At 40.0% G+C, this 22,012-nt stretch overlaps 1 protein-coding gene across 10 annotated transcripts in view; it reads right to left on the bottom strand.

Annotated features, from left to right (window-relative positions):
* FGGY (FGGY carbohydrate kinase domain containing) overlaps positions 1-22,012 on the bottom strand; it is a 183,681-nt gene that overhangs the window by 86,649 nt on the left and 75,020 nt on the right. The gene's annotated exons all lie outside the window — the stretch shown is intronic.

Raw genomic sequence — 22,012 nt, 5'->3', positions numbered from 1 at the left:
CATTGACTGCTCAAAAGTTCCAAGCGTAATGCTAATATCAAAACAAAAACAGGTTACTGTTTGGAGTGTACACCTTGGGATAACCTTAAAAGGACCTTATGTTTGTTTCCTGCTAAAACGGCTCATTGTCTTGCCACTTCATTGCATAAAGAAGTCAAATAACAGGTCATGCACATGCATAGGAGACAGTATACCAAGAACGTAACAGCTCTTCAGCAAGCAGCTCGGGGAAAGATTCCTGCCTCTCGAGGCTGTACCTAAATAGCAGTGTTTTGCACACAGCATGTCCTTAGAAAAACCTTCTATTACTTATGTTCAAGCTGAATTACAAGTTGCAGGACATGATGTATGCCCTGATAACTAGATTAAATAGCACTGCCTCAATACCTGCAGGTACAAAATGCCTTTATCAGGTGAATGTGTACGAGCAAAATCACATGCAACTACGAGAGCTTCTGTATAGCATGTGTTCAAGTACTACTATCATCAGGTCTCTGCCTCAGCAGAAGCTGATGACAGGCCAGTGACATGCTGAAATAGCATTAGCCATGATGCAAGTGAGTGCAACATTAAGCTCTTGTTTCAGGTCTCGTTCCTGGTAAGATGACAGTGAACTTCACTGTGACAGTAAAGCATCACAAGGGCAGAGTACAGGAGCAGAATATAAACAAAACACAACAGCATGTGCAGGAATGCTATCGGAACAAGATTTTTCCCCCTCCTAAAGTGATCCATACCCCCAACCTCCCATTTGGCAAACAAACATGAATAATGTTCCTAAAGATTTACTATTTAGCCAACTGTTGTCTGCCTGAACACTATGAACCATCTGAGAACATCAGTATGTAATTGTGCTTGAAAAGTTGGTAAAGTAGAAGGTATTAATAATGCTAACTACTACTGAAAATTTCAGCTATCTTTAATCTTCAGAATACTGTTGAACCACCAAGCACAAGACAGCTGTGACGCATCTCAGAGAAACACAACACTGTAACTGTTCTTAAGGAGAAAAGCCCCTTCAAGGGATTAATTCTGTGGTATCTTACAAGATAACTTAGTGATGACTCATTTTCAGCTAAGGTGTATTTTCACAGATGTATACTTTTTATTAGGGTTTTATAATCTCAACAAGCATCTTCAGCACAAACTGAACTTCACTGAAGCACCTGAATTATTCTTGCAGTCCATTCTACAAAGAATATTTTCTGAGTTAAAGCAAACCCTTCCTTTTTTTCTACGTGAACTACCTAAGAACCTAAGGAGAACTAAACTAAATGTCTCACGCATTACATATTGTTAAGTTACCATAATACCTAGGAAAACCCACCCTGGACAAGGACTCCACCATATGCAAGGTACTAACACTGGAAGTTTGCAGCCTTCAGAAAACTTAAAAATAAGACAGCCACATAATTTGGTGAGGTGTCTGAAGTAAGCCATGTATGTCAGCACCTAGAACCCATCCCTATAATCACATTCAAACCCAACTAGATACTCAAAATGCTAACTATGCAGTCAGACAGAGAGACAAAACATCTGCTGGCAAAGATGCCATTATATTTTGCCTATGTAGGCAAAGGAGGGCTCCTTATTTTACAGCTGTAGCAGAAAAGTATGCAGTAAACATATAAGACATTATCTCTCTCCCTTTGAAAAGGAGGTTGCTAAAAGAATGGAGTCTGCTGCTTTCAAATTCAACAAACACCCCTGGCACAGCTTCCTACTCATCTGATAGAAATACCCTACAAACGATGCGACAGTGCATACCTCTCCTCCACTAAAACCCTAATAACAGGAACAAGGAAAGAAATCAGCAAACAGAACAGAAGTTATTTTTATTTATTAGCTGCAAATCAAAACTCCAGCTTCTAGACACTGATGCTGTACACACCATACAGCAGAATGAGAACAGAAGGAGACTTTCCTCACAGCTAGAAAACTTCTGCAACTCGGATTCACCAAGTTTTGGGGGTTTACAATGAGAACCAAGGATGCAGAAGCGAGGGCAGGATTACAAAATCATAGAACAGCTTGGGTTGGAAGGGACCTTAAAGATCATTGACAGTGAAGGAAACTGTCCTCAGTGTATATCCTCTTGTCTGACACTGAGCAGAAAAGATCATGCGATTATATGGACTCCATACCCTCCCATTTTCTCATCCAGGATAGAAATGTGTATTTTAAATGCATAAACACATCACATTTTCCTTCATTCTGTTCTTCTGGAGTGACTTTTTTTTTTTTTTTTTTTTTTTTTTCCAACCAGAGGACTGCTGCTGTTCATCGACATTCCCACTGCTTAAAAAGGTGCATTGCCTTCTCTTTGCAAGAAGCAAGTTTATTAATATTACCTGTCCTGGAAAAAAATGTATGGAGGTAACTATTTAGAGCCTTAAAAATACAGTGGAGATTATTTCAGGGTTACAGGTCAAACACTGTTGAAGTCTGCCTCCTCCTCTTCCCTCCCCCCACTTTTTTTTTTTAAGCAGTTTAGGAATAGATCAGACAATTACAGTTCAGTGTCTGGTTGGGAAACAGAAAAACATATGACTGTTACTATAGCAATGATAATGTTGATATGAGAAATTCCAATGTCCAAGGATTTAAAAGCCAAACACAAATCTAATTAGAACCTTTGACAAAAACTGGGTGAATAAATAAATTGTATGCTGAAGAAAATACTGGAATACTGGGGAAAAAAAAAAATATTTTCCCCAAATGAGCTCAAACATCTCATTTAAAAGAAAAATGAAGACACAATTTCAATGAGAGACTATTTCATGACTTTAGGAAAAATGTAGACATAAAGAGTGGAACAATAATGCATTAAGTTTTCCCAAATATGGTAAATATCGAATCATAACTGTTTATCATCAGAACTGAACATGTATTTTTCTAATTAGATCAATGCTATGAACTGTTGCCACACCCTGAAAAATGCTCTGAGGATGACAGCTAAATGTCATGGCTTCAAAGATCACAAAACAACTCCCTCTGAGTCTCCGTGCTTATCCAAAGATAAACTTAAACCTCTGCAAGACTCCAAAGAGCAGGTTTTCAACAAACGGGCCAGTTCTTCCACGGAGCTCACTCTCAGCAGCAGCTCATTACATGTATTACATATATATACACACCTACATGTATTACATTACATATAGGCTCCCTGAAACGGTGTGAGCAGGGGACAAGCAGATTGGCCCCATCCACTGAATTCCATCCTGTTGGAGCTTTCTTATGGGGTATTGCTGAACATATGAAACAGTGAGCCTGTACGTGTTTTCATCCTGTCTGTATAGATTTATAAATGCAAAGTGCTTACAAAAAGGATAAATGCCTGTTTTCTAGTTGATTTTTTAATACAATATAGAAAATATGAACTGGGAAGGGCACGTCTTCCCAAATGAATTAGCTGGCATATCTTTGTAAGTGGAAGGTTTTGATATGAAGGCCAACTTCAAATCCGAGCTCCAATCTATCTCATGCCACTGGGTTTTCATTTTCATGGCCACAAGAACCTCAAAATGCTTTTTTTGTAAATACCGTATAAGCGTTTATGTTTCTTTGGGATTTAAGGTTCTTATTCCACCCTTGATGCTACTTATTTGCCACATAAAAAGTATGTGTAATTAAATAATATAGCTTTATACAAATCTTTAATATCTAAGAGAAAGTAGAGTAATGCAGAAGGGCATTCTGCCCTCTTAGATAACAGATCAAGAAACTCAGTTAAAGGATTTGAGATGTCTGTAACAATAGATAAACTATACGACATGGTTCAAAAGAACCTAGATGTGTTGATCTCTGATTCCTGTCACTCACCTGATAAGGTGCTCTAATAATTACACACAGTTACTCGATCTGTATATCCTAGAGAGCTGCGTATACATGACGAAATCATAGCTTATTCATGTTTCTTCACCTTTGAATACAATGGCAGAGATGCATATCAGTTTTATTGCCAATCCCCCTTCAATATATCACCCTGAAGAAGTGATAACTCAAATGGTACCTTGGGAAATCTGAATCCAAAGTGACTGGCCAGTAAAGAGGAAGTTGCGGAACCAAGGCATTTAGCAACTCTGAAATTTTAGGAGATGAAGCACAGACATTAAACAGAAAAAGTACTGATGTTCATTCTATCATATTCATTTTTTCCTGATTATTTGGCTGTACTGCCTCAATTATTTGGTCATAAACGACAGACTTGCAGCAGTGGATCCTGGATGAACCAGCTGCACAGAAGCCAATGCTCCCCATACTTCGCCACCAGAGTCTGATGGGTTCAAAGGTGCTCAGCTGATAGGCAAAAATTCAGGCAGCAATCCTCTCCTGACTGCCTCATCTCACACAGGACTCCAGAAGACAAGGAGCGGAACCCCTCAGTAACACAGGCCGTATTTAGCCAGGCTGACAGACAATGAATTAGAGCTCTTTTCTTAAAGTGCATTCCAAATACAATGAAATGAAAGATTTCCTTTCTCTGTTCAGAACAAAACATTTTGCTCAGAACACTCCCACTGAAAAGCTACACTTTCAAATGGAAAACTTTAATGTAAACCATATTTTCAACAGGATTATGATTATGTTTAGAGTTTCTTACAAATTTTGGTCTACAAAGAGTGATAGGAACCTCTCTGTATCCAAGAGCCTCAAGAAAAAAATCCCTAAAAATCATTACAAATTAGATTTGGCTGGGCACAGCTTATTACACAATCCTTTCTGTTACAGTCTAGCTTTGAGTTCTTGCACATCTCTTGCTGACTACGGGCTGTGGATATGCTGAAGTCCTGTATGACCAAAATCTTGGCATACCCTCATTAAAAAATAATGAGGTAAAAATAATGAGGTTCAAAGTGTCTTCAGTGATTGAGCACCTGAGTTGTTTTGGCCATGAGTCTAGTCGCCTCACTGCCTAACCTTTTGATGGTTAATGGGGGCAAATGATCCTTTCCAGACAGCATTCTGGCATTATCAGCGTGTACTCCAAGTTGGTTGATACAGGCTCTGCCCCTATTGTCTTCCCATTCTGAATATTTTCTTGCACTCCATTTTGCTCCTTGGAGAGAATGAAATTAGATACACTCATAGAAAAATGGGAAATACTGTATGGTTTTAGTTACCTGCATGAAAATGTATCTAAAAGATAAAAGTCACAAAAAACTTCTCCACAACTTGAATATTACCTACTGAAAAGTTGCCCAAGCCTTCTTTGCAGAGAGAATACTTGCTAGCTTTGACAACAAAATACATTTTGGACCATGTTCTGTAATTGCTGTGATCTTCTGGATGTCATCTGAATTTGGGTTATAGGTTAATACAAAAGTCTTCTTAACAAGAAGAGTTACAAGAAGAAACAGTTTCTCCCTGAAAAGTGACCCCATAAGGAATTTATACATCAATTTCCATTCAAGATGGTTGGTACAATATCAGTTAACCTGGAAAGTGCATTGGCCACCAGTTTATCGATAGATACCCTGGCTTGACCAACCTGAAGTGAATGGAAGCTTTGCTCTTGATTCCAAAGCAAAGGGATCTGCTTCATTCATCCTAATGGGTCAGAACTGAATTCAAACTAATTAGCGAAATTAATTTTGCAGGCATCATTAAACAATGGAAGGGTTTAATCACAAAATGTGTTAAATGGAGCACTTTAATGAAAAATGTCCTTGCATCATGTCTCATATTGAGAAAGACTTGGTGGTGATGAACTAAAACCAACTGCACCTGCTGAGGACTGCACCCAAAGCTAAGCCCCACAGAAGCTAGGATAAAGAACTGCGAGGTCCCAAAAGGAACAGTGTGCAGTAGGATAAAGTAACTTTCTGCAGAAAGTTTCTGTTGGCCAGATTTATTTAAAGCCACAGACAATCAAGAACTAAGAAAGCCGTATGTGGTTCTGAAAGCAAGAATGAGACCTGAAACAATGGAGTGTGACCGTCACAACATCAAGCATGTTTTTCCTTTTGTTCTGCAAACTTCAAATTTAAAGCAGATTTCAAATTCAAACTGAAATCAAGGGCTTAGGTTCTGCTCAAATGAACTTCTCCACATACAAACATCTGGACCAAGCTGTCAATGTCCTCCCAAATTATGCATCCCAGTCTTGAGGCTTTTTACAGAAACGAGCAATTCAACACTCCGTCACAGATCTGACTGTGGTTTTTCACAAAAATGTTCCAGACAAAAAATTAAGACATAGCACACATACTCTCACTATCCAAGGTTTATATTAAGCAGAACTGGGCATTGGCACTGGAAATCCTAAAATATAGCAGAGATTATCATAAAACAATAGGAGCACAGGCAACCGTTTTCTGCTCCATTACAGCTAATGTCATATATGTTAACACCTGACCTTTTAAACAGAACCAGATTATTAGTTACATATACAGCACTGTTGTACCTGTCACACCAACGTCTGCCCACCTGATGTATTTGGCTGCTTTGGGGGAAACAGAAAAAGAAGAGGGTAATATGTCCTAAGGGAATGCTTCTCGGTAATAGGGGAAAAAATGTGACACCTAGTCATTTAGTCTTGGAGCGTATAAAATGTATGAGATGCTGCCCATGTTAAGTGTTGGCTAAAAAGAATCAAAGAGCTGTGGGTTGAGTTCACAGCAGTGTAAGAAGAGCTGCACCTGTTGTCACTCAGTTACTACCGTAGATCTCCCGGGCAGATTAGTTTTAAACCACAGGGTAAATCTGGGTGTGCTCCATTTCACATGTGCTGTCTGCATTTAAACTCATTTCACCTATTCAACAGCTCTTCAATTGCATGTACACAAACTGAAACATGTCAGGGGCTGTTCCATCCACCTAACCGTGCAAATCCCAAGTTCCTAATATTTACAACACGCTACTTTTTATTTTTCATGCTTTTGACCTAAACCCTATGAAATTCCTGCTTGCCCAGACCCATTGTCTTCGTACAGCAGTGCAACGTGACTGTTGCCTGACGAGGGTTTGCTTCTAACAAAACATTAAACATGCCAAACAAAAAGACAGGTGGAGAAGCCAGTTGGGGACAACTAGCAGACACATTCCAGTTGCACTCAGAGGCCTCCCCTTCCAGCACTTGCGTCTCTAAGGATTTAAACCCAGGCAGGAAAGGCAGCAAGGACATCCCAGTAATCAGCAATATCAGTTCTACTAACTTCATTCTTTCTACTCTCTGGATAATGTTTATATTAATAAAAAGTAGTCTGCCTGCCAGTTAGATTTTTTAAAGTCTTTAAATATCACAGCAAAAACAAAGTTCTCTCCCCTGCTTGAAATCTTCACTAAAACTGCACAAGATATATATATAAGTATATATATATAACTCTAGGTTGAATGTCCTTCAATCAATTACTTCAATCTTCCTTTCTTTAAGAAGTTTTCATTATCTCACTTTCAACGTATTTAGCATTGAACTGTCCATGAGGAAAACTGAGTCTCAGGAAGCAGCTCTTTGGTTTCAAAAAAGGGTCGGTAGAAAAGGCCTCGTTTTCCTGCAAGTGTGGCAGTTTGGTAAAAGCTACAAATCCACAAAAATCACCAGCCAAAGAAGAGTGAACAGCTCATGAACTCTTAGCTGGATACGCTGAAACTAATTCAGATACTGAATTGGATGATAATAAGATCTTCCCTTACACTTTCAAGCCAAATTCTTTATTAGTCTTATGTTTTACTGTTTTTGCACAGGCTTTGCTTTAAAATCTGTACTGAAAGTATTTGATTGAATTTCTTCTAAGATGTATTATATGCCCTCCATCTTTTTCTTAATGTTGCTGGCTCAGTGTACTTGTATGGCCCTAAGAGATTCCTTCACATTCGATGAGACTAAAGCTTGATTAAAAAGTAAAAAGTGAACTTACTCAGCAGCTCTGTTGGCCTCACATCTGGAAAAGTCAGAAGTCTCACTGGACTGGTGGCATAGCTTTCATTTAAGAATGCAAAACAGGTCTGTCTCCCTTCCTCTACCATAAATCTTCCTGGCAAAGTGCAGTCCATGGAAGAGTAACATACTGCTTTATGTAAGAGGAGGGCTCTTAGGGAATAGCAGCTACACCACAGCCCTTGAGGGACTGGGATCCTTTCAAATTTTTGACCAACAGACGCAGCCATTACACCAGGATTTGAAAACCTATTGTATCAGAAGCGGAAATGCTCAGGGTTGGGGTTAGGGTAGTGGATGACAGATTTGGTCCAGTTTCCACTGGGGTGAAATGAAGAGTCCCTCTCTGCAGTTTCTGAGGTATTAGCTCAGACATCATCACTGCTCGGGGAAACCTACACTACTAAGCACAGAACTGCCCCCTGGGCCTCCAAGGGCCGCTGTCCCAAGGCAGGCAGAACACCAGATATGGCCACAGCTGCTTTTCTCCAGCACGGAGCAGGAGCTCCAGCTGTGGCAGAGGCCCCGCTCCTGGAAGCAATGCACAAGTACAACCTCCGCCATCTGCCTGGCAGCCAGCCCCATTTCAGTACCTGAAGTCCCGTACAACATCCAGGAAGAAGATACAGGACAACAATCACTTGTAGGACCATAACATTGTTTCCTTGCAGCCTTTTCCAGGACCTCAGTGAGAGGAGGCATTCAAGGCAGATGTCTTACCACGGGCTCTCAGGCCTTGTGTCAGGACGCAGCATGACTCCGAGCACAGACAAACCTGCGTGCACGCCGAAGTCCCACTCACAGCCCTTAGGAATAACCAGAATACAAGTGAGCAGGAAAGAAAGTCTTTGCATTTGTAAACCAAACAATTAAAATTATTTCTGTACAGGGGAGAAAAGAGTAATTAACTCAAACCCCACTCACTGTAGGACGTGGTGTTCGTGTTGCAACTCTTAGGAGGTTTTGATTGGCTTTTTAAACTACAGAATTTTCTAAGCAAATATGCTTAAAGGGAAGGATTTTATTGCCTGAAAAATACAATTCACATCTGCAATTTTCTACACCCACATCTATAATTAATCTCCTCTGATTACAGCCACTCCCTGACAAGATTCCACGTTATATTTAAACACTGGATGCCACTCTGAAAGGAAAAAAAAAAAAAAAACACAGAACAATAGGATCATTTTCAAGGACTACATAGCAGCGTAAGGTTTAGAATCAGCAAAGTCCTTTAAATTGTGCTGTCAACTGACCAACCCTGCCAGAGTGAAGAGTGACCTCCAATTACCACCATAATGGGCACAGAAGTCTCTTGAGAAATATGAAGTGTGGATGTTTTCTGTGCTCCAAAGAGGTACAAGATTGATGTTGTATTACACAGATATACTTCAAACTTAACGACACATTGTTGGGGAAAGCACTTCTGTGACACTCACACTCTAAGGATCAGCCCCCATAAAAAATCCTTCACTGGATAAGATATCTTAAAAAGGTAACTTTTGTACATCTTGCCAGAAATCTGAAAGCACACACACACACCTTTATATACACACAGATATTTATTTGGGACTGGGAGGATGTACGTCTGTATTTGTTTGCTGAAATCTATTTAAATCTCTCTTTAAAAAATATAGATAAATGTTTCAAACACTGCAAATGTTAAAAAAGTCATAAAACAGAAGGTGAGTTTGTTATCTAAACTAAACTGAGAACTGGTTAACTAACTGAAATGAGAAGATATTTCTTTTACTAGTCACAGAGTCCAATTTAAAAAAAAAAAAAAAAGTGTTTCTCTTTAGGAATACACTATCAAAAGACTTAAAGCCTTAGACTTTTAAATTCAGTTTTCCTAGAAGTTATGTCATCAGACCTGAAGGGAAACACCCATCTCAAACACAACACGGCAAGTCAGATTAATCCCTTGTGTACATCCAGTAATTTTGGCAGATTCATACCAGAGATGCATTTAGCTAAACATGTTGAGTTGGACCAGAAATTACAAAATAAGAATATTTTATCCACCCACATACGCCTCACCACGTCACGAGGCGAGGGGAAGCAAAGAGTCAGCAGACTGCCTGCTTTTTTATTAATTTCATTCTGTATTATATTACAGACACCCAACCAAGATTCAAGCCCATTGTCCTCAGCATTGTTGAAAAACACATAATGAGACACAGTCCTAGACACAAAAATGTATTGTCTAGACAAATCAGACATAGCATGTGGGACTGGAAATATTAATCCATTCCCTCAAAAGATGGCAAATGGAGGAAAAAGAAATTGAGAGACTTGGCCAAGGCTCAAAGAGTAAATCTCAGTCGGACCCCTAAAATGAATCTTCAATCCTGAGACTCAGTCCAGTGACCTAGGTAGAAAGATAGATCCCATTCAGGTACTATGATGCTGAACATATTAACAATATGTGCTCCTGTGCTTGGCTACAGTCTACATCTTTAAATATTAGAGTAAAAAGAAGTGTGTATGTACAAACAACTCTATTTCTTCACCACTTTAAGTTTTAAAACTTTAATAAGCAAAAGAAAGGTTATAAAAAATCATCCAGAAACAACAATGCAAATGAAAAGCAAAACTGGAAATAAAGCCCATGCATCTAGACAGTCCAGTCCGGCAGCCTGCCCTCTGGACAGACCTCCTGCCATTATGCAACATCAGCAGTGTTTCGGTTCAATTGATTCAGAAAAAATATACTTTTCAAGATCAGTATTTCAAGCAAACCAAACTGCAGTAGTAAGTAAATATATTTCTAAATACAAACTCTAAGTTGAAATAAATATATTCTCCTGTCACCCTCTTCAGACATTTAAAACTATTACACAATTAATCCTGAAAGTACAGGTACACAGAGCCAGTATACAATACAGCTTTCCTTTGGAAGTTTAAAACTCCAAAGGCAAATTTACCATACTTCAAGGCTTCACCAGACTTTCAATGAGGTTAGTCAGAAGATTAAGCAAAGGCTACAAGTTACCAAGAAAAAGGAAGCCAGGTTTCAGACCAGCTCCCTTACTACTCTGTGGTTTTTGGTAGAGCAAAATCACGCCCTTACAGCAGCATTACCTTCTCCTAATCCAGTAAGGGCAGCACACCACTACTCACACATCCACTCGTGCATCACCAAGCACATCTGTCAGTACCACATGGTGCTTCAGCCACTGGTCCTCCCATGGCCACATGCATCCTCTCATCTCCTTGCTGTATTACAATAGATTTTTATTCAACTGAATTGGCACCAGCAGGGTACGGGAAGGTTGCAGTTCTTAGCTCCATGGCACTTTATCCTTCTACTATATGAAAAGTAGATGCGGGAAATGCACCACCAACATCCATCTTCAGGGAACATAAGGACTTAGGAGGTATTTTGGACTTTTCCAGTGGTTTGGAAAGTGCAACGTGATGCTGAAGGTGGTATCTGGACAGCAGCAGTGCAGACACTGACACTCTACATAGTGATTGGTACTGCAAATCTCCACGCGAGCAATGCTACACTTCATGATGTGGTTTGTGCTTTTTTCATAAAATTGTGCAGAATTAGATTAATGGGGGAAAAATAACAACAACACAAAACACACAAAAAAAACCACCACCACAACAAACACACCTTACAACCCTAACAATGATATTTTGAAAAAGAAACATTTTCCAGAATTCTCTTCTCTCGCTTGCTATAGAAACAGATTTTACTAATTCATGAGTAAATAACATACCTATTCCTAACATTTTTAGTGGTGAGATTATAATTTTGCATGCTACTTAAATATATGTATGAATATAAAGTCTTGAAGAAACCTCAGGAGAGTTAATGGAGCTTTTACCAGCTTAGGCAGGCATGTGCTGAACGACTGTGCTGAACTGGAACCCAGGCTGTCATGCACTTGTGGCCAAAGACTAAGTGAAACCAGAACAGAAGGAGGGAAATTGCCAAGAGTGCAGAAATAAAAGAAAGTTTTAGTAACTATATTTTGATGGAGACCGATCAAATTTCACAGTCTGAACTACAATATTGAGCCCTCCTGTATTCAGGCAAAACACTTTCAAACCATATTTGAGTTAGGATGACAGGATTTGGCTGCCATGTGGATGTGAATCAAAAATGCATGTTAGGGATTCCTGCACAGGCAATGAGGTGTGTTTTTACCTCCTGTCACAAAAATCAGGTCAGTCAATTTATATTCTTAAAATCAAAAGTCATTCCGAAATACAAGGTACATTTGGTCAAGACTTATAGTCCCTAATATCATTTTTTTAAGAACATTTCTGATGGTTAGATTTTAACGCAAGCCATTTAAATTATAGGCAAAGCAAGATGGCTCATTTCACATACATCACATGCTACACTGTATGTTTGTACTTCAATCTTTTCCATGATAGTATCTGAGTGCCTACTTCTAGAGTACATTTCATAGTAAAAATAAAAAAGATCCTGGTTTACAGTCATTTGGAACTGCGTTCATGTTAAACGAAGGGTAAACTTTTGAGTAAATCACATAAGGCAAGATCAACACCAACATTTAGATCGCTGTGTGTTTTCACTAGCCAAACAAAGAGAACCCCACAAAGCAGAACCACAAGCAGTTCTGAAATGGGTCAGAGAGGTGAGTAAAAGAATAGATAACTGTCCAAAAAGTAGAAATGGAAAAAAACAGGCTATTTACTTCAGTGGGGAGATGAATACAGAAAATAAGGAAAGCTACAGAGTATATAAATGAGGTGTGGAAGCTTATTTCTTCTCAGAATTCAGCAATTAAGGCATTCAAACAAAATAAGCAATCGTCATTGAAAAAGGATATGGGCATTGTCCGGACCAAAACCTTAAGAGAGAAAAAAAAATGACTACATATATGGATGTTTACACTAATCCAATCATAACAACAAAGATAAATAATATAAGGGAATATAACCCTCACTACTCAAGCATGATTAAAAAAGAACTTTCCCCCATTAGAAAATGAACACATTTTTGTCAGTTCTAGGATTCCTCCTTCTTGTTTTGGAGGGGAAAAAGGATCTGCTGCCACTGTTAAAGAGAAGTGACTGGACAAAATGAACCCCCACTTTGCCTTGTTACAACAATCAAATCAACAAACAGGTTTCTTGGAAGAGTAGCTAAAAAAATAGGTGTTACGGTTCTCATTTCAGATGCTTAGATCTTGTTACACAAGGAAGGTGGACATCAATGGTTTTTACATTCATTTAAATCTTAAAAACAACTTAATCTGGGAATGAACATCCTCAGCGCTCTCAGGGACAGAGCGAACCCTCCCAGGTAAGCCGGGTAATGCCCGAGCTTGCCTCGCACTAAACACTGTGAAAGGTGACGGTTGAACCAGAAGGGTGGAGTTTACCACTGTTCTAAACTGTAATGAACTCTTTCAGGCAGTTCTAACAACTCTAAAATATTTGTCTTTCCCTTTCCTGATACTTGAATTATACTGCAATACTTGCAGAAAATAAACATGCAAATATTACAAACACAGAGAAGAATGGACTTACGGTCAATTTAAAATTCCTTTACTGGATGCCAGAAAAAAAATAAGAATGTTCTAGTCATTCTTTATTGCCAGGTATCTTTTTAAAGAAAAAAATATACAAGAATTTCCACGTTTGTGTGGTTTAACAAATTAGGTGATGGAATTAAGATCACGCTTCATAGAAGCACTGTACATTTTAATGTAGGAGAAATTAAGAACCAATTTTAAAAATGCAATTTTGCAAACTTCTATTTATCCAAGAGCTTGGTCCTATTAAGACTTAGGTATGCATAATCTGACCTGAATAGCACCTTTGACGTCAACTGGAGCGTTTATATAAGGCAAGTCACTTGTATGCATAACCTTCTGCAGGATTGTGCTATACAGGTAGTCCTTACTAACTGCAGCAACTAAGTCAGCAATATCAGGTTACACATTCTGCATGATAAAGCCATTTTCCTTAGCGTAAAGTGTTTTGCCCCTTGTCAAAGACAGCAAAAATAAAACGTGCTAATGTTCTAAGATGGCTCTAGAGGTGAAAGGCCAACTTTCACTGCTGCAGGATGCAGACAGAAATCCTAAAGTCTGAAATTAACTGAGTTCTCTTGCCCTGACTTGCCATGGATGGTATGAGAATGAAGAGAAGGGACAGCACAAGATCTGCAGCTCTGCGGTTGTCAGAGAGATGCAATCTAGACTGCAGTAACAAATAATAATAATAATCATAATAAACAAACAAACACACAAACAAGTAAATCTACTTCTGTATCAAAAAAATAACAGTAACTGCAACCTAAAAGGCAGCAAAGAATTTTTGGGAAGAAGGACGAATGTACCATACCATGGGCTAGACCCACAGTACTGTGCCTGACGATGCCCTTGTGTATGGCAAGTGCTGCCAACCAGATTACCCAGCAGGAGCAAGACATCAGATGAAGCCTTCTCTGGGTGAATTGACCTTGATATTTCCCAAATGCATGATTCCTTCATACACATTGCCTATTCATCTCCATCAATAGCCTACAGGCTGCAAATCGTTTTCTGTGTCACGCAGGACGTCATACTCAAGTCACAAAGTATCTTTCCTGGGATATAAATGGACAAAAAGTTCAGAGGAGAAAAATCAATGGCGTAAAAAGAACAGTTCCCCAAACATTCACACAACCAACAGCCTGTTCATACCAACACGCCTGGAGAGCAAATAAAGGCCCCAGACCAACAAAGCACTTAAGCACATGCTTTAACTTTAAGCACGTGCCTAAGTGCTTTGCTGGACACAGGCCCAAAGAAAAGAATGAACACGGTTAACTGAAAAGCCCTTCAGAACTGGAGGGACTGCTTTGTTTTTCCATTAACTCTAGTTGCTAGTAAACACACGTGTTCTCAGCATCCCGCCCGATGTAGTTAACCCAGATCACACAAATTGTGATGTGGTACAAGCGATCTCTTTACGTAGTTCCACGAATGGGAAGGCAGGGACCTGGCAAGCATCAGTGGAAGCAGCACCCTCGTGGCTCCGATGGGCAAAGCCATCGAATGTCCTGACCATCAAACTCTGGAAGTAGCTCACCACCCACACCTTGCAGTGTCGTACACCAAGCTCTGGAGAACACAGCCTGGAGACCTTACAGAGAAGGCACAAAATGCTGCCCCAGCACGGATGGCTCTCCTCGCCCTCTCCCACATGAGGTAAAGAAACCCAGGCTTGGAAGGCATCACGCTGACTGCATGCCTGGGGACTGTGACTGGCTTTTGAAGAGCGCCGCTCCGGCCATTAACAACATCTTTACACGCATCAAGTTTACCCCAAAAAGAAAGCGAAAGCAGAATTCCCTAAATTATCTTCAGCGAAACACTTAAGTTAAAAAAGACGGGAGAGTCCAAACATGGCCTGCTGATTAGGGAGGTAGGTGAAGCTGGAATGAAACAATAATAAAAAGCCCAAGAACACATCGTATATTCCTAGCTCTCGAATCATTAAGGCTCCACATGACAGCTCTCACAAGCACTGGAACGGCAAACTCACTCGCTTTTAAGCAGGAGTGAAAGTGGTTAAGCTCTAGGACACATAAGTTGAAAATTTCAGCACAAGTCTGATCTCAGAGAGTTTAAAGGAATGCAGACTGCCCAAAAACACAGCAGCTGTTTGTTTTTTCTGCCACCTTTCCAAGGTTCATGTCTGGAGTGAGGATAAACAGTTCTGAAAAAAAGTTATGTGGAGTTCAGACTTTAAGAAAATAAAACATCAGACTAGCATTTCTTGCAGAAAGATTAAAAAACCCCAAACCTTAAATTATTCAGCCCTGGAAGTTTTCAGGTAGAACTCTCGGGAACAGAGAGGTAGATGGCTCGAGGCTTCAATATATTAAAATGCTTTCTCTGAACCAGTGTGCATTTTCAAAAGCTTGGCATGATGTGGTTTTCTTGGGCAATATTCCTCCAAGCAGAGTTTCAAATTTAATAAGGTATTCCCTATTGTATGCACATATGTGCACATGCGAGCACACACTGACACATGCACACCGGGACCCCTTCAGAAAAAAAAAAAAACAGGTAAAAATAAATAAATAAAAATAAATAAATTGCAGACAAAGCCTCAGAGATCTTCCTGAAGCGGTATCAGCACAGTACTTATCGTACTCACCAGGTAATTTGTGCCATGTCATTTTGGACATTCTCTTTCCACTCTGCCTCCTCCTTTCTCTCCCTTTTTTGTTTGTGCTAAAGCAAATGAGTTTCAACTTTAACTAAATAATTAATATGTCTCTTGATAGGTTAGGCAATTAACAATCCCTTGACACCTAACATTTTTAGTAGTATAATTTTCTTTTGATCCACATTTAAAGAGACATTACCCTAAAAGAAAGAGTTAATAGAAGATTTACTTTGATAGATTGCTGGTGGAGCTAACCCATATAAATAAGGACTGCCTGTGTTGTTACAGGCGTGTCAGAAATAGCAGTAAATTTCAGGCACCACGTTGAGTTTCAACATCTGTTTATGAACTGTCCTCATACACAAAATGAACAGTTGCTACAGGACAAAGTATACAGAGAGTCTGAAACAAACTGGGATCCGTTTAGAAAGCTCTCCCATCACAGTCATACCTGGTGCTACCGGGGTCACCGTGAGGATCGGGGAACACTGAAGAGCTCTCATTTGTCTGAGACACACGTGCCCACGTTAATGTTCATTAAGTACAGGTTCATGGAAGGAATGTCAGAAGATGGAAGCTACAGGAGAACAGCTTCCTGTACATTTTGTGGGACATTCACCCCCCTCGCGTAACTTTTCACTGAATGTAAAAAATCCTATTGTGCAGACCCAGCCTCACCCCCCAGAAGAAAGAGCTCACCTTGGAAAATGAGGACGGAAGGAGAAGACAAGACCTTAAAAATGTCAAACTAGTGAATGAAACTTGGAGTTATTTCCTTCATCCTAAAAGTGTATTACATATGCATGAACACTAGTGGGTTTGGAGGTGGGGTTTTGTTTGGTTTTGGATTTATTTATTTATTTTGAATAAAACTAGCATATCTTTGCACATCCTCAGGTAAGTTTTCCCCTGGCAACCTACACAGTATGAAGGGCCCCAGACCCCTCTTTCTTCACTGACAAAAATTCCTTGCACGTGGGTGTTAGAGGCCATCGCAAGGCTCCCTTCCATGACCTCCCTCCTACACTAACACACACTGGGACGGGGATCCTGGGGGTCCCAGCGGGGGCCCAGATGTGGGACTGAGCTGCCTGCACCCCCTGGTAATGCAGGGACAGGCGGTGAGGAATGCTAGCTGTTCCCAAACCTCCACGCAGCGAGAGCAGCAGGGCACACACATACCGCAGAGCACCAGCAAGTTCATAACTCAGGCTGACAAATCTGAGATAGCAGATAACTACACGAACTAAAATAAAAAGGACAAACACAGGCTTTGACTTAGATTGGCAGCTCCAGAGGCAACTTAAGGCTAAATGTGAGTAATCTGAGATAACAAAACACAACAAAATAACCAAAGTTGCTCATTTCTCTTTCTCTCCCTAAAATCTAAATATTCCCTGAAACCAACTAATACTAAAAGACAAAATGTAGAACTTCCTCCCTTCACTTTAAAATGAAGGTAAAGACATGGTAGAATGTTAAGTTTTAACTATCCCATCCATAGGAGAATTAGGTTTCCTACGCATACGGGGTCTGACAACCAGTATGTGTAACTTTGGTGCACCATACTGCAGTCATTCTTGCTTCACCTATTTCTCTCAAGTCAGATGGTCAAAATCCAGCAAAATTTAATTAAAGAAGGTCGTAAGAAAACAAACAGCCTTTCTTGGAATGTCTTTGATTCCGTAAGCACAAATCCATTTCATCCACTGAAAACTGGATTACAACCTCTCATCTAATGAGCAGCTTCAGGGAACGGCACTGAAATAAGGAAAGAAGGGAACAAAATACCAAATGCTTGGTGATTTCACATAACATGTTATACAAGTATATAATACTGGGCTCTCTATCTGGGAACATGGATTTGCTACAATAGAAGCATTCGCTGTCTTAATGTAAGCAGGAGGCACAGCCAGGCACGTCGAATCAATAACCAGACCTTACTGGAAGTGGCAGATGGGCTACCACAAAGCAGAAATGGCAGCACACACACGTACAAGTGTTTGCCTTCTTTAGACGCATTCTTGAAGGCACTGTACCAGTGACCTAAGATGATTTTTATATGCAAACGACAGGTCAAGCATAAAAGTGCACTATTTTAAAGGTTACAGTGCTGGCAAAAAAATCGTATCACCTCTATGGACAAAGAATCACTTTCTTTTGAAGTCTGAGCTGTCAGGATATTTACATTTCGCAGTTAAAAGGCCCCTCTCTGGACAATATGAATGCTAAAACAAACAAGAGGAAAGGTCCTATGTAAGCTAATGCTACTTTAAAGAGATAATGTAAATCAACCCTGACATCATCAGTGTCATCCTAAAGCACGAGGAGAATTTCCAGTGAAAGTTACTAACATTAAACAGATTTAGATAGCCAGCCAACAAAAATAAATCCAGTATATAAGTAGACTGCCTGCCAGTCCAAGACTGTTGTTTCAACCATGTATTACAGTGGAAGGGTTAGGATGAACACTCCAGTGGTGAAAAGCATGTGTTTGGTGAGTCTGGAGGAAGAATTGGTCCAGAATAAATAATTTATAGTGTGAACTATAAAAATACGTACGCGATTTGTAACTGAAGTTAGCCAGAAAGCTGGACACACAGCTAAATGCTTAGAGAAATCTTACCCTTCAAATTACATGGCTATATTCCCATATACAAAATAATAATGCCACCTTTTAGTTAAGAAGAGCATTATAAGGCTGAATTGATTAAGACTCTTCTATATATATGATATTACAAAATATATATTTTTTAAAGGATGCCCTTATGGAACAATAAGTTTAAGTGAGTTTTAATGCTTTTAAGCACTATATGTACTGATTACAATGCAGAGACTTCACGTTACATAGTTTTCTTTTCCTTCTTTGGATGAGAACGCGTCTGGAATGTTGTTTTCAGGGGGTGGTTTTTAAGAAGTTCCCGTGAATACATGCATTATACATGTGCTCACTGAAACACTGCTGGGGCTGTAAATGACCCAAGAGTTCAGCAGTATGGCTATTTTCTTATCTGGTTCACATTTAGGCAAGAAAGCAATATTTGCACACTTTTTGCTGAATGGAGACCCAATTTCACAAGGGACAAGGGCCTTGCATGGGGCTTTCCACAACGTTTCACGTAAGCACAAGTTCAAAGAAGGTGACATTGTTCATAGCATGTCTTGTACCGTGGGGGTCTGATTTGTGGTGGTCTTCTCAGAAGCTAAAGCAAAAGAAACACACACCCTGAACTCCTGGCTTAAAATATATATATATATATATATTTTTTTTAAAAAAAAAAAAAGGAAGAAGAGACCTGAAAGACAAAAAGCCCTGTGGTTTCAGCCTTGTCTTTCCTCAGTATTTAAGGCCCTAAGACCACAACCTCCTTTATTATCCCCCCAGCTTCAGTGAAACACAGATATCCAGGGCTGCCATTACTTAGCAAGTCAACAAGCTGGATCTGAAAGACTCCTCCTAGCCATCTCTTTGCAAACGTTATTAAGGGAAGATTATATCTGACCCTCCGAGAAGCCAGTAATTACAGTGTTCATGTGTACATTGCTTCTGCACAGGATCAACAATGAAAGGGTTGTTTAAACACAGCTCCTTTGCCTTGATGGAAAACTTTGTGTGTGTACCACTCATCAGCTCAAGTAAATGTTAATGACTATTTTGGAAAAATAAAAGACAGAAACATTTTCTGATGTACCATAGCATACTTAGGCTGCTTATGATGTAGGGTGTTGCATTTTGAAACTGCAGAAGTAAGACCTTTAGCAGCAGTGAATATATGAACCCCGAATTTTATTTTTAAAAAGTGCTGGCGAATGTCTTAACCATTGCACAGGCACGCACACACACACACTCACACACACACACTCTCAAACTACCACACTAGGCAAGATCAGAGCTTAACAGCCAACAAAACACACATTCAATCCCTGAGCTCATTTTCCTGAAATAGAAAACTACATATGTTTCTCAAATTTCACATCAAGCCACTGCACAGCCCGAACTGCAGGGGAGACCGGAGCCAAGCCTGCCTTTGGGCTTGGGGGAGTAAGGACCTGAAAACAAGATGATTCCTCCCCTATCACCGCACTTCTCGGCCACAATCTAAGCTTACAAACACCCCCGTTTAACAGCATTTCTAGCTGGGGTTGCTTATCAAGCAGTCTTTGCTTTGTCAAATTAAGACACATTGCCTTGGATTAGTGAGACTCCCTGAGTTCAAAATGACTTCATGGTTGGCTCAGAGTTCACTGTCTCCGTGGCAGGGTGCCAGTAATACATCTACTACCGCGCCTGCCCCCAATCCTTTTCTATACTGACCTGGCTGGCTCTTTTTTTTTCTTTTTTTCTTTTTTCTTTTTTTTTTAGCAGCAAACGAGCACAATAGAAAACTAAATGCTAGATGCTGTCGCAGCTAATTAAGAACCTTAACATCTTTAAAAAAAATAATTGGAGTAGTAAATATTTGAAGATGTGAATTGAGATCTCTGAAACGCGACGTCTCGATGTATGTCAAAGCTGCTGCAGAGGGACAATGCAGGTTTTCTTTGCTGTGCCGATACAGTTAGACACCATGAAGGGCTCCTGTTCTTGTGGAAAACACATTAAGTTTCTCTTGCTAATATTTTGTAAAGGGCATTTGTACAACAACAATAGCTACAGCTTCCTGTTTGCCTGTATGCTTCCTGGCTAACATTAACGAGACCTGCTAACAATTTTCTTATTTAGCACACAGAGCTCTTTCAGACGACTCTGACCCAAGGACATGCCGTTTTCAAATTAATCATTAAAAATAAAATATCTAGCAGTAATGGCTCACATTGCACCTGCCCTTCACATTCCTGATCATTTTTGCAGCTACACACTTCCTATTTTCTTACACTGCATCAGTCTGTGTGTCACCAGTCTCCAAAGAACATGTTTTGAATTTATTAAAAGCCTGATAGAAGTGGAATTCTCTCTTGTTTGGCAAAGATACCGTCGCAGGGACACTTGCTATTGGCTTCAGGACAGGAAATTCATGGTACTTTGTTTGTCCAATGCACAAAAACACCATCCCTCCCCTCCCTACCAGCCCTTCAAGATAATTCTCCCTTCTCCAGAGATTTCTCCAAACAAGTCTGCAAGTCTGAAGGCTTGGGTTTCATAAACAGGACATAAAACCCGAGTGCAAGTCAGGATACTGTCACCGTCACATGGACCGCAGTGCTGATCAGGAAACGTTCCCTCGCCCCTCTCTTTCCAGAGAGAGGCCTGATTTTCAGACTGGGCATCTTCTGAAGTTGGTACAAAATATAAACAAGAAGGTAAACACCAGAATCCCAGCCAAAGGTATACATCAGTCACGGCCCAGCTAGGAAGGAAGGGAAGGGCAGCTGGCCCCAGGAATATGGTGTCTGCGCTGCTCCAGTTACCACGGCTCACTAACCAGGATTGCTCAGTCCTTTAAAAAGACACAAGCATCCTTCAGATAATCATTTAACTTACATTAGCTTGTCTCTTCTATAGCACCTCTAAATATAAGCTCCTCTTCCAAATTCTCTCTTTTTGAGGTTCCTAGCCCATCTGGATAAAATGCTTGGTGGGGACTCCGATAATCACAGTGACAAAATCACTGCAGAAGAAAAAGTGATAAAACAAGGGGAAAAGAAGCAACCTCGTAACAGTGTATGTATGTATCAGTTTAACAGATGAAAAACAAACACATGAATGAGTAAGAATCAAATCCTCAAAGGTATACAGTTGCCTAAACACCTCCAAAAATTCACTTCTACAAATCACAGAGGTGACATGACAAAGCAGACTTGAGTCTAGGTTCCTGGATTCAAAAGCATCTTCCTAGCTTTAATGTTTTATTACAAGCTCCCAGCACTGCAGTTCAGCAACGGACCATATTCTCTTCCTATTTATCCCAGCACACCCTGCACCAATCCCACTAACATCACGAGTCCTCTGGATTTAAATCAGTACAACAGAGCCATCCTTAGCCC

Source organism: Oxyura jamaicensis, chromosome 8, assembly GCF_011077185.1.
Source record: "Oxyura jamaicensis isolate SHBP4307 breed ruddy duck chromosome 8, BPBGC_Ojam_1.0, whole genome shotgun sequence".
NCBI lineage: Eukaryota > Metazoa > Chordata > Aves > Anseriformes > Anatidae > Oxyura > Oxyura jamaicensis.
The sequence above is the reverse complement of the archived record's forward strand: the minus strand, read 5'-3'. Positions and strand labels throughout refer to the sequence as shown.